This window comes from Dasypus novemcinctus, chromosome 25 (genome assembly GCF_030445035.2).
Source record: "Dasypus novemcinctus isolate mDasNov1 chromosome 25, mDasNov1.1.hap2, whole genome shotgun sequence".
NCBI lineage: Eukaryota > Metazoa > Chordata > Mammalia > Cingulata > Dasypodidae > Dasypus > Dasypus novemcinctus.
In genome coordinates, this window is record NC_080697.1 from 39999592 (window position 1) to 40008904 (window position 9313).

A 9313-nucleotide genomic window follows, 5' to 3' on the forward strand; every position below is an offset into this window, starting at 1 on the left:
ACTATGTTAATTTCTATGGGGGAAAGCGTAACTGAAATATATTCTATGTCCCTGGTTATGGGCAGGGGTGATAATACTGGCAATTCTACACACACTCTCTCTTTCTCTCTCTCTCTCCCTCTCTCTGTCTTATGTAAAATTAATAGATTTGGCTATTCTATTTGGTTTGGATAAAGGGACAACTTTTTGGAGCTTTTGAAAGAAGTTTTAATTGGATCTTGGTGTGTAACAGTATTTTGAGGGAAAATGATGGGAGGGATGTGTGTTTTAAAACAGAGAAAATATTTGAAGCTGGATTTTTCCTGTGCATGGTAGAATTTGTTTGAATAATTGATACATATGGGTAATGAGATATGAGACTAGTATAAATGGAGTGATATTTTCAAGGAATACAAATACCAACTGAGAAATCTGGGCTATTTTTGTTAGAGAATATGGAATTACTATAAAATTTTGAATGGAGGTAGAGGAACATTAAATTATTTAACTGGAATCATACTTTAGGAAGAATAATAAGATGGCTTCTCAAAAATAGATTCCGAAAAGAGAGAATGAGGGAAGTAGGCAATAAATTCCATGAAGGAGGCAATTCAGATTCCTATGATATTTGAATACTTCCTAGTGTTTCCCAAGAAACATTTACTCCCTGTGATGATTTGAAGCTGTATATACTCCAGAAAATTATGTTCTTAAAGTAAATCCATTCCTGTGGGTGTGGACCAATCGTAAGTAAAATCTTTTGGTGAGTAGTTAAGATGTGACCTGCTTCATCAGTACGTGTCTTATTGTTCTTACTGGAGTCCTTTATCAGAGAATGAAATTCACAAAGAAAGAGAGAAAACCACAGAAGCAGGAAGCTGAAAGCAACAAAACCTGGAAGAGAAGGGAAAGACCAATAGACATAGCTATGTGCCGTGCCATGTGTGGCAGTTTGAGATTATTTTTGTGAACCCCACAAAAGAGAAAAATTATATTTGTAAATTGGCCTGTTTCTCTGGATGTAATATCCTTTTGATTGTATTGAATTAAAAAGTTTCTAGTTTTACTTGATTAGATGGTTTTAGGGCTTTGATTCCACCATCTCAGTAGGATGACTCAGGATTGGGTCTCCACCCCCTTGGTGGGCTGATATAAATGGACAGTCCTCAAGAAGACACACAGAAGACACAGAACTAGAGAGAGACCTCCACAGACAAAGAAGGTGAGAGTACTTGGTCATTTTGGTCCTGACATCTGACAGAAAGGAGAAGACTCAGAAGGAGAGACCAGGCAGAGATGGCCTGCCATCTTGCTTCAACATGTGGCACAGACTTAGGTGAGAAAACAGTCTTGAGTTGGACTCTTTAGGGCCTTGTAACTGTCAGTTTTTACCCCAAATAAATACTCTTTATAAAACCCAACAGATTTCTGGTACTTTGCATTGGCACCCCTTTTGCTGACTAATACACCACATGACAGAGGAGTTCAGGATTACCAGCAAACAGGTGTTGGGCAGGAAGCATCACCTGATGATAACTTCATTTGGACATTTTTCTCAGCCTCAAAACTGTAAGCTTGTAAGTTAATAAATTTTAATTGTTAAAAGCCACCCCATTTCATGGTATCTACATTTCAGTAGCCAGACAAATTAAAAGAGTCCCTTCTCCCTGCACAAAGGTAGGTAATATTTTACAAGTCAACAGTCAAATACTGATTTGCTCTGACAAAGGAAATATTTGATATTGTTCTTAATATCAGAGAATATTTTTTGAATGAATTTTGAATCCAATGGCAAAGTAGTAGATGAGGAAAAATCCCCTCTAGAAATCTTCAAAAGTAAATGTGAACTGAAGAAAAACAAAAGCACAGAGATGTAGGTATAAAGTGGTCCATGTTATAAAAGTCTTTAAATTTTAGACTGTGTAAAATACTTGAATACTCTATGTAAGGGCTAATCTTTATCACCATTTGAGAATTCCCCGCAACTTTTTTGTTTGTTTGGTTCCCCTAGAACATCTTCCCTTATCTTTCCCTTTAAAGAATAATAAATGCATATGAAGTTATCATCAGAGGTGTTGTCAAGTTGTATTTTCAGAGCCCAGCACATGTTTCTCTTGTTTGAGTAGCAGAATGAGAAAAGACTGGGTGTCATTTAACCTTCTTGGGGACAACGGTAGGACGTTATTTGGAACTGCAGAGGTGACTTGTCTCTTCCATGGGGTATCACTTCTGAATATCACCCATATTTTAAAAGGAATCAAGGATCCTGGACAGAATGCAACAGTTGTTGTTCTTGCTCTGTCATAAGTTGACATCCACTTAATTAGACAACCTCCATCAATAGATTGTGAGGTCAATACAATAAGATCACTTTCATTTAATGCCTTTAAACAGTGTCACTTGAGTTTCAGATGTGTTTTTTCTAATATCTTTAATGGTTACATGATGCTGGTCTCAAATGCAAGATATGATTCTCTTTCTCACTATACCTAAATTTGAGGGCAAGCATTTCACTTGGGGTGTGTTTTTCTAGACATTAATTGGCAAACTCTGCAACCATAGATATTCGCACCTGTAATCCAGATGTTGCTGAACATACAGTTGCCTCCACAGTAGTTTGCACATTGCTACCACACTGTAAGTTAGTAATTCATTATGCTCTAATTTTTTTTTAAGTAGGATAATAATAGAAAATCTTTCAGCAGCTGTCAAGGCGGCAGCAACAACACACCATTGCTAGACAGCATTAACCATGTTCAGTCTTCATGTTCTGGAGTCATGCCAGCTAAATTTGCATCACTGCCTTTGCAGGGCTTTGTTTCTAAGTCTCAGTATTAGAATGACTTGGTTTAAAACTCATTAGTATACAGCTTAAGAAAGATAATGATAAGTTGCTCAGTGTCTGTGATCTAACGTAAAAGATCTTTTGTACACCAGAACAACATGGCAAGTTAGAAACAGATGGTTTAAATAGGTACAGCCAGGCTGGGTGTGTTCTCCAAAACTACATTTTCCCTTGAAAATAAAGGTGATCATACATTCATATCATGGGCAAACTCAATATCAAGTGCAAATTTGAACTGTCAGTCTGATATATTTTGAATCACTCCTGAGTAGTTCTGCTTTCCATATTTTATTTTTTCCATCCTGTGTTTTCCTGATTACTTGGCCATTTTGGCTTAGTGAGGAATTAATTATTTGGGAAGTGTTTGGGAACTATCAGTTGACATTAGTTACATTAACCACCCACTCAAAAGAGAAAAACCATGCATTTCGAGAGAGAGCTTGAAACAGTGGTTATAGCCATCAGCAACACAAAAGTGAAAAGAAAAGGGATTTAGCTGCTGGATGACATCCAGTAAAATTGTAGTTTAAGATTCTATTAGGAATTCACACTTCCATTTTATTTAGGGAGAAGCTTAATATGTAATATTGCAAAATCAATATGTGGTTTTGCAGAGTTCTGTCCCAAGTGTCTCTAGAGGACAGAAATTTAACAAAAAGAAGAAAAAGTCCAATATAAAAACTCAAACCAGCAATACATCTGAAAAGAAAGTGTGTAGTTTGTGCTTGCTATTTGGAGTTGTTTGAAGGATATGACATTTTTAGCAAGTTTGTAAGGCTGAGGGATACAAAATTTAAATATTGAATATTAAAGTTCTTTGGAATTTAAATTGACAAAAAGCTTGAGGAATTGGTCAATTGGAAGTCGAGTTGCTTCGTGGTCCTTAGTCAAGGACAAATCAAACTGGTGGTAATTAATTTCTTTCATAGCTACCTTCCTGACTAAATGGGAGAATGCCAGATGCTGGCAGCTAGTGCAGTGGAGCTGGGATTCTCCTAGATTAACCCCTTCTACCTACTATGACAAATCCTCTTTCCTATGGTTTCTCTGGTTTCCATCTTAACTTGTTTCTGAACTATTATTCCCCTAACCCATCATGCAAGTTGACAGTTCTTTGCCAATGTATTTGGTTTTCACTTGGTTTCTCCACAGCAAGTCTTCCATGGACCAAGGCAAGCATTCTGAACTCAGTCTCCCAAAGTTCCCTATGTCTTCCAACACCTAGGCAGGGAAATCTCATCTTGGTACTCTGTTCTGCTGTTGAATATGTGAATAGAGATCAAAATTGTGTTAGTTCAATCTCACTCTCTGAACATCGTGCATCACTACCTCCCACTCTCAACATATACACCCATAAACTTGGGGTCTTGATGAGTATGGTAAGCCTGGGCTGGCATAGAAATTTCCTCTCAATAAAGAGAGTGTTGCTGCTCAGTCCTACCCTAATACCAAATATTTTTCCATAGGTATTCTAGGGAAATCTGACTTAGGGTTTTAAATATGAAAATCTAGTACCTACAAAGATATAGCTTAAAAAGCTCATGATAAGAAGGTGACAAAGCAACCAGTTTTGTATCTACTTTTGACCATGCTTCAATTCTATAACTTTCATTATCTCCCTATATCTTCAAGTCTTATGTTCCTTATATATAAAATAAGACCCAGGACTGTTCTCCCTCTACAAGCATGACTTGAATGTGTTTATTTGTAGAACCACATTTTGACTGAACAAGTCCTCTAATTTTCCCTTCATGGAAATTATATTTGACTGTGGATTCTAAGCTCTGATCGGTAGGGAACAAGTCTGAGGTTCTCTGGAAGGCCTGTTGTGTTTAACATAGTTCTGAGTATGTGTATGGAAACAGTGTGCTAAATATATACAGACTGCCAGTCTCCTTCAGTGCAGAGGTATTGCCTGCACAAGCTTCCAGTAGAAAGAGCAAATTATTTGCAACAAGCATCTACCCTCAGAGGCATTTACGCTCTTTTTCCCTTGTGACACTACAGGAAAGTCTTCACTTAAGAAAATATAAGTCTAAATCTCTTTCTTAATTTGTACCCTAAGTCCTGGCAACCTGTGTTTCCCCACAACCTCACCCTGATTAGCATTTGGGAAAGGGAAGAGAGAGTCTTCTTTCCAGAACAGGGACTCCAAAGTAAACATGGAGCCTTAGAGCAGTGAGTCCCCCACCCTTCTTTTAGTTTTAGGTATTTAATTCTTTCCTATAGCACATTGGTTATAAGAGAGGCTGTGAGCTGTCATTATGGAAGGAGGGGGATGTACAAAGAATCTCAAATTATTGAAATGAAACCAAAAAGGCAGATGTTCCATTGTTACCATCTAAAGCTACAAATCCAATTCCTTTTCTGTGGTAGGGAAAACAGTATTTAAGACTGCCTGGGTTTGAGAAAATGTTCATCCTTGCCCCACCCCCCACCCCACCACCCCCAATATTTGGGTTCTGCTACTGGTTCCTTTCTAGACAGATCTGCAAAGGCAAGACTTCTAGGGCTAGACAAATGGACAGCAAGCCCTGACAGCTCTCCTGGCTGCCTGCCACCCTGGACAGTGGCTGATAAAAATGCTTAATCGAACACCTATCACAGGCCTTTATCTGGCACCGCTGCATGCCTGCAGTTACTTGATATTTGGATCACGTCTCTTAGTTCCTAGTACCAATTTGAAAATGATAACATTCACAGCAATTTTTATTTCTCTCCAATGGAACAGCAAGATTTCTTCTTCCCTGTTCCTTTGCCTTCCTCACATATATTTGAATATTGGCCTCTGGTTGAACTCCTTTGCTCTGAAAAAATGCTTTTCTCTGTGGATTAGCACAGCTGCAGTAATGCATCCAGTTTATGAAAACTGTGAATTCATACCGGCAGATAAAGGTGTCTTCAGGTAAAGCTGAATATTCAAGTGAAATCCTGAATTGCCAATTAATGAACAGTGAAAGAGTTAAGCTTCCAATTATCCATCCTGGAAACCCTTAAGCTTTGGGTTAGGTCATTTAAGATAAAAGGAGAGAAGCCTACTGTCTATTTGAGGCAAGAAATATGATTTTAAAATTTTATGTGTATGTGTATGTGTGAGAGAGGGTGTTAAGATGCATTCAACGCAGGCATAATAGAGAGATTTTAAACCATGTTTCTAACAGTATGCAAAGCATGTGTTTAGTATTATAGGAAAAGGTGCATTTGCATTTGCTTTTGGTATGGTCACAATCCGCTCCCACTCCCCTCCAAATTAGTTAATGCCCTTCTCATGAATTTCATTAGATATTTATCTTCCCCAAAGCTGGAGGCAGTAGAAGCTTGCTTGCTAGCCATTCCTGGTTAGTCTGTAAATCACAGCCAGGCCAGGCTTGATTTAGGCAAACTTCAAAATAATTTATGCATTTTTAAAATGGATTCATTTTTAATGCCAGTTTGACAACGATTATAGCATTTTCCTAGAAGCAGGAAAAAAGCTTTTTTGCTCTTGATGAGATGAGAGTGCACTCAGAGGATGATGGGACGGATAGACAAAAGGATTGTTTATCAGGAGAAATTTGGAAGGAAATTTTTAACCTAGAAGAGACATGGAAGGGGGCACTATAATAATTATATTTAATATTTGAAAAGCTAAAGTGAAAAAGAACAATTTGTCTTACTCTGTATGCCAACCTCCACACCCCACCCCACCAAACTGAAGTAAGGTTCTTAAGGAGTCCATTTTCAAGGAAAAAGAAAACATTTCAGCTCAAAGTAAGGAACAACTTTCCGAGTGAACTGCCATCAATGAAACGGACTTCTCAAAACACTCTGAGCTTTAAGGAAGAGGCAAGAATGCTTTCGTTTAAATTTGTGGTTCTCTACTTCACAACTGTTACCACCCTATGGGGATGGAGAACATGAAAATTTTAACAGAGAAAGGCAAGACAACTGTGAGTCCCTAAGGGCCACCAAGGGAAGACAGGTCCAAATAGAACATTATCAGGGTGCACTTAGTAGGTAGCAGGATATAGATAAAGTCATAGATAGTACTTTCCCCTTTTTGTGCATCTTTCAAGGTCAGTGACAATGTAGGTATTAATTGTAAGAAATTTTTAAATTAAAATGAGTTTTATAGGAATAATCATCAGGTTTTAAAATTATGATGAAAGAGTCTTGCCAAATGACACAACCCCCAAAAAAATTTGTTTAAAAAAACATACAAAGTTGAAAAGTCAGCAAACTATTTTTATTGATCCCTATATTATGTAAAAATTCATATGGGATAAAGCAGGTAAAAGGTTTCCTAAAGTACATGTATGACTACAACTTCACAAATCGTTTTTAATTCACATGATATGCATTTATTTTGATGTTTTTCAGTAAAAAACTACCATATTAAACTTGTTTCACAGGTTTTTTTGTAGAAATTGAGATTAATGGTGGAAATGCAAAGCCTAGCAACTACATTTTAAATGAATAATAATACTGTGATACAAAGACACAAAAAAGAGGATGTATTAGTGCTCAAATTAGCATTGCTTCTCCAAGAGTTAAAATATCATAGCTCTTACAAAAGTTATTATAAAATACATGTATAATTTTATATAGAGTGCCTTGTACAGCAGGTCTCATATTGCATGTAATAAGTTAATACATATTTCTTCACTTACTGTGCACTTCCCTTAATTCAGAGCTCATTTTTATAATTGATTCAATCCTGAACTGTCTTTGCTCATTAACAGCTTTGTGTTGGTATTTATTTTTGTGCTGATAAAGTCTGTATCTTTTACTTGGGAAGCTCACCACATTTTGCTGTTCTTTTCAGATGTACTGAATTTTTCTTTTCTTAATCATTATCAATAACTATGTTTTCCTGGTGTCTGGGTAGATTAGAAAAACTCATTTCAAATTTTTCTCTTCTAGAAAAATGACTGTGGAACTAAGTCTTAAGTACCCTGCTGATATGATACTTGGAGTGAACTAAAAGTCCTAGAGACACTCCTTCCAATAGCCTGAAAAGGGCAAATTATATTTTCTCTACATTTTTGACTAAATATTCAGTCAGCTCAAATTCTGGGGATTGCCTGAATCTAGAGAAGGCAGCAGAGTCTTGTTTTTTGATTTGTTGTTTTTAATTCCACTCTCATGGATTTTTGAAAAGTGCAAAAGTCTTATTTTAAGCATGTATTTCTTGGTGGAGACAATCTTCATCATAATGACTTGTAGAATGAGTACCACATAAGCTATTGGTCCATTTGCTTAAGTTGCCAGAGGATATTTAACAGTGCTATACAGCAAGTGTCATGATGCAGCAAACCAAAGAATTCAATTTGCTACAAACCATAAGCAGGAAGTCACTCATTTTTAAAAAGCATTTAAAATTAATAAACACAGAGAAGAAGTTATGGTATTTAAGAAAAACTCACTAAATTATGACATCAGTTTGAAGGCTGGTTTATAAAGGGATTTTTATACAGGAATACTGATATTCTAAAGACCACAGAAAGAAAACAAAAAACATAAACTGACTAATTATTGTGAAATAAATTACAAAGGAAGCCAAAGACTTACATTCTTCAAAACACTATCTTGAGAGCCTTACAGGTAAATTATTTCAAATATTCAAAGATAGATAATGCCAAATCATTCAGAGCGTGATGAAAATGATTTTTAATACAAACACACAACTACACAAATATGTGTGTATTTTACAAAACTACTATTGGACAGGTTGAAAAAAATCTGACCTAGATTTCACACAAAAGAAAACAATATTAACATAACAATACCAAAAGCATGTTGAAAAGAATAGTATAATGTAAATAAGTGTCTTTCAGTCTCTGTAAAGAAGGATCATATATTAATAAATAAAAGCTTAATAAAACAATATTCCCCCTTTTTTAACATTACAGTTGGTTCAGTTGGTGGACAGCTCTTCCTCAAGAGGTCACATAAGGGTCCAAGTTTCTTCCCTCTTGTTGCTGCTCATCCTTAGTTTCTGTGCCCTACCTGTAGGTTGACAATGTCACCACTACATCTAGCTTCAGGCCTAGGGAAGTGGGAAACATTTTTTTTTTAACATGAGCAGAAGAAATTTCATACATACCTTCTGTTCTTATCCCATTAGCAAAAACCAAGTCGCATGGCCACACATACTAGTTGGTGCTGGGGCTTAAGATATATCTAGGGGATTTGAATCTCTGGACTGACAATATGATAGCCAGGCCCTGACCTCAACAGACTTCAGCTCCTACACTCTGATTTATTGGACTTACTCCACTCAGCTAACATGGAGTTGAAGAATGTCAACCACCACACCATGGAGCCTAGAGTGCCTACAACTGAAAGCAGGAGGATTGCATCCAATATCCATGTGGAATCTAAACCCCCTCTTGACATAGATGTGGAATGGACACAACCAAGCCAAGGTCCACAGGAAGGAGGAATACAGTAAGGATCAGAGTGGATGTAATGATATTCTATTCATGAACTATTGTGGTTAATAATCGA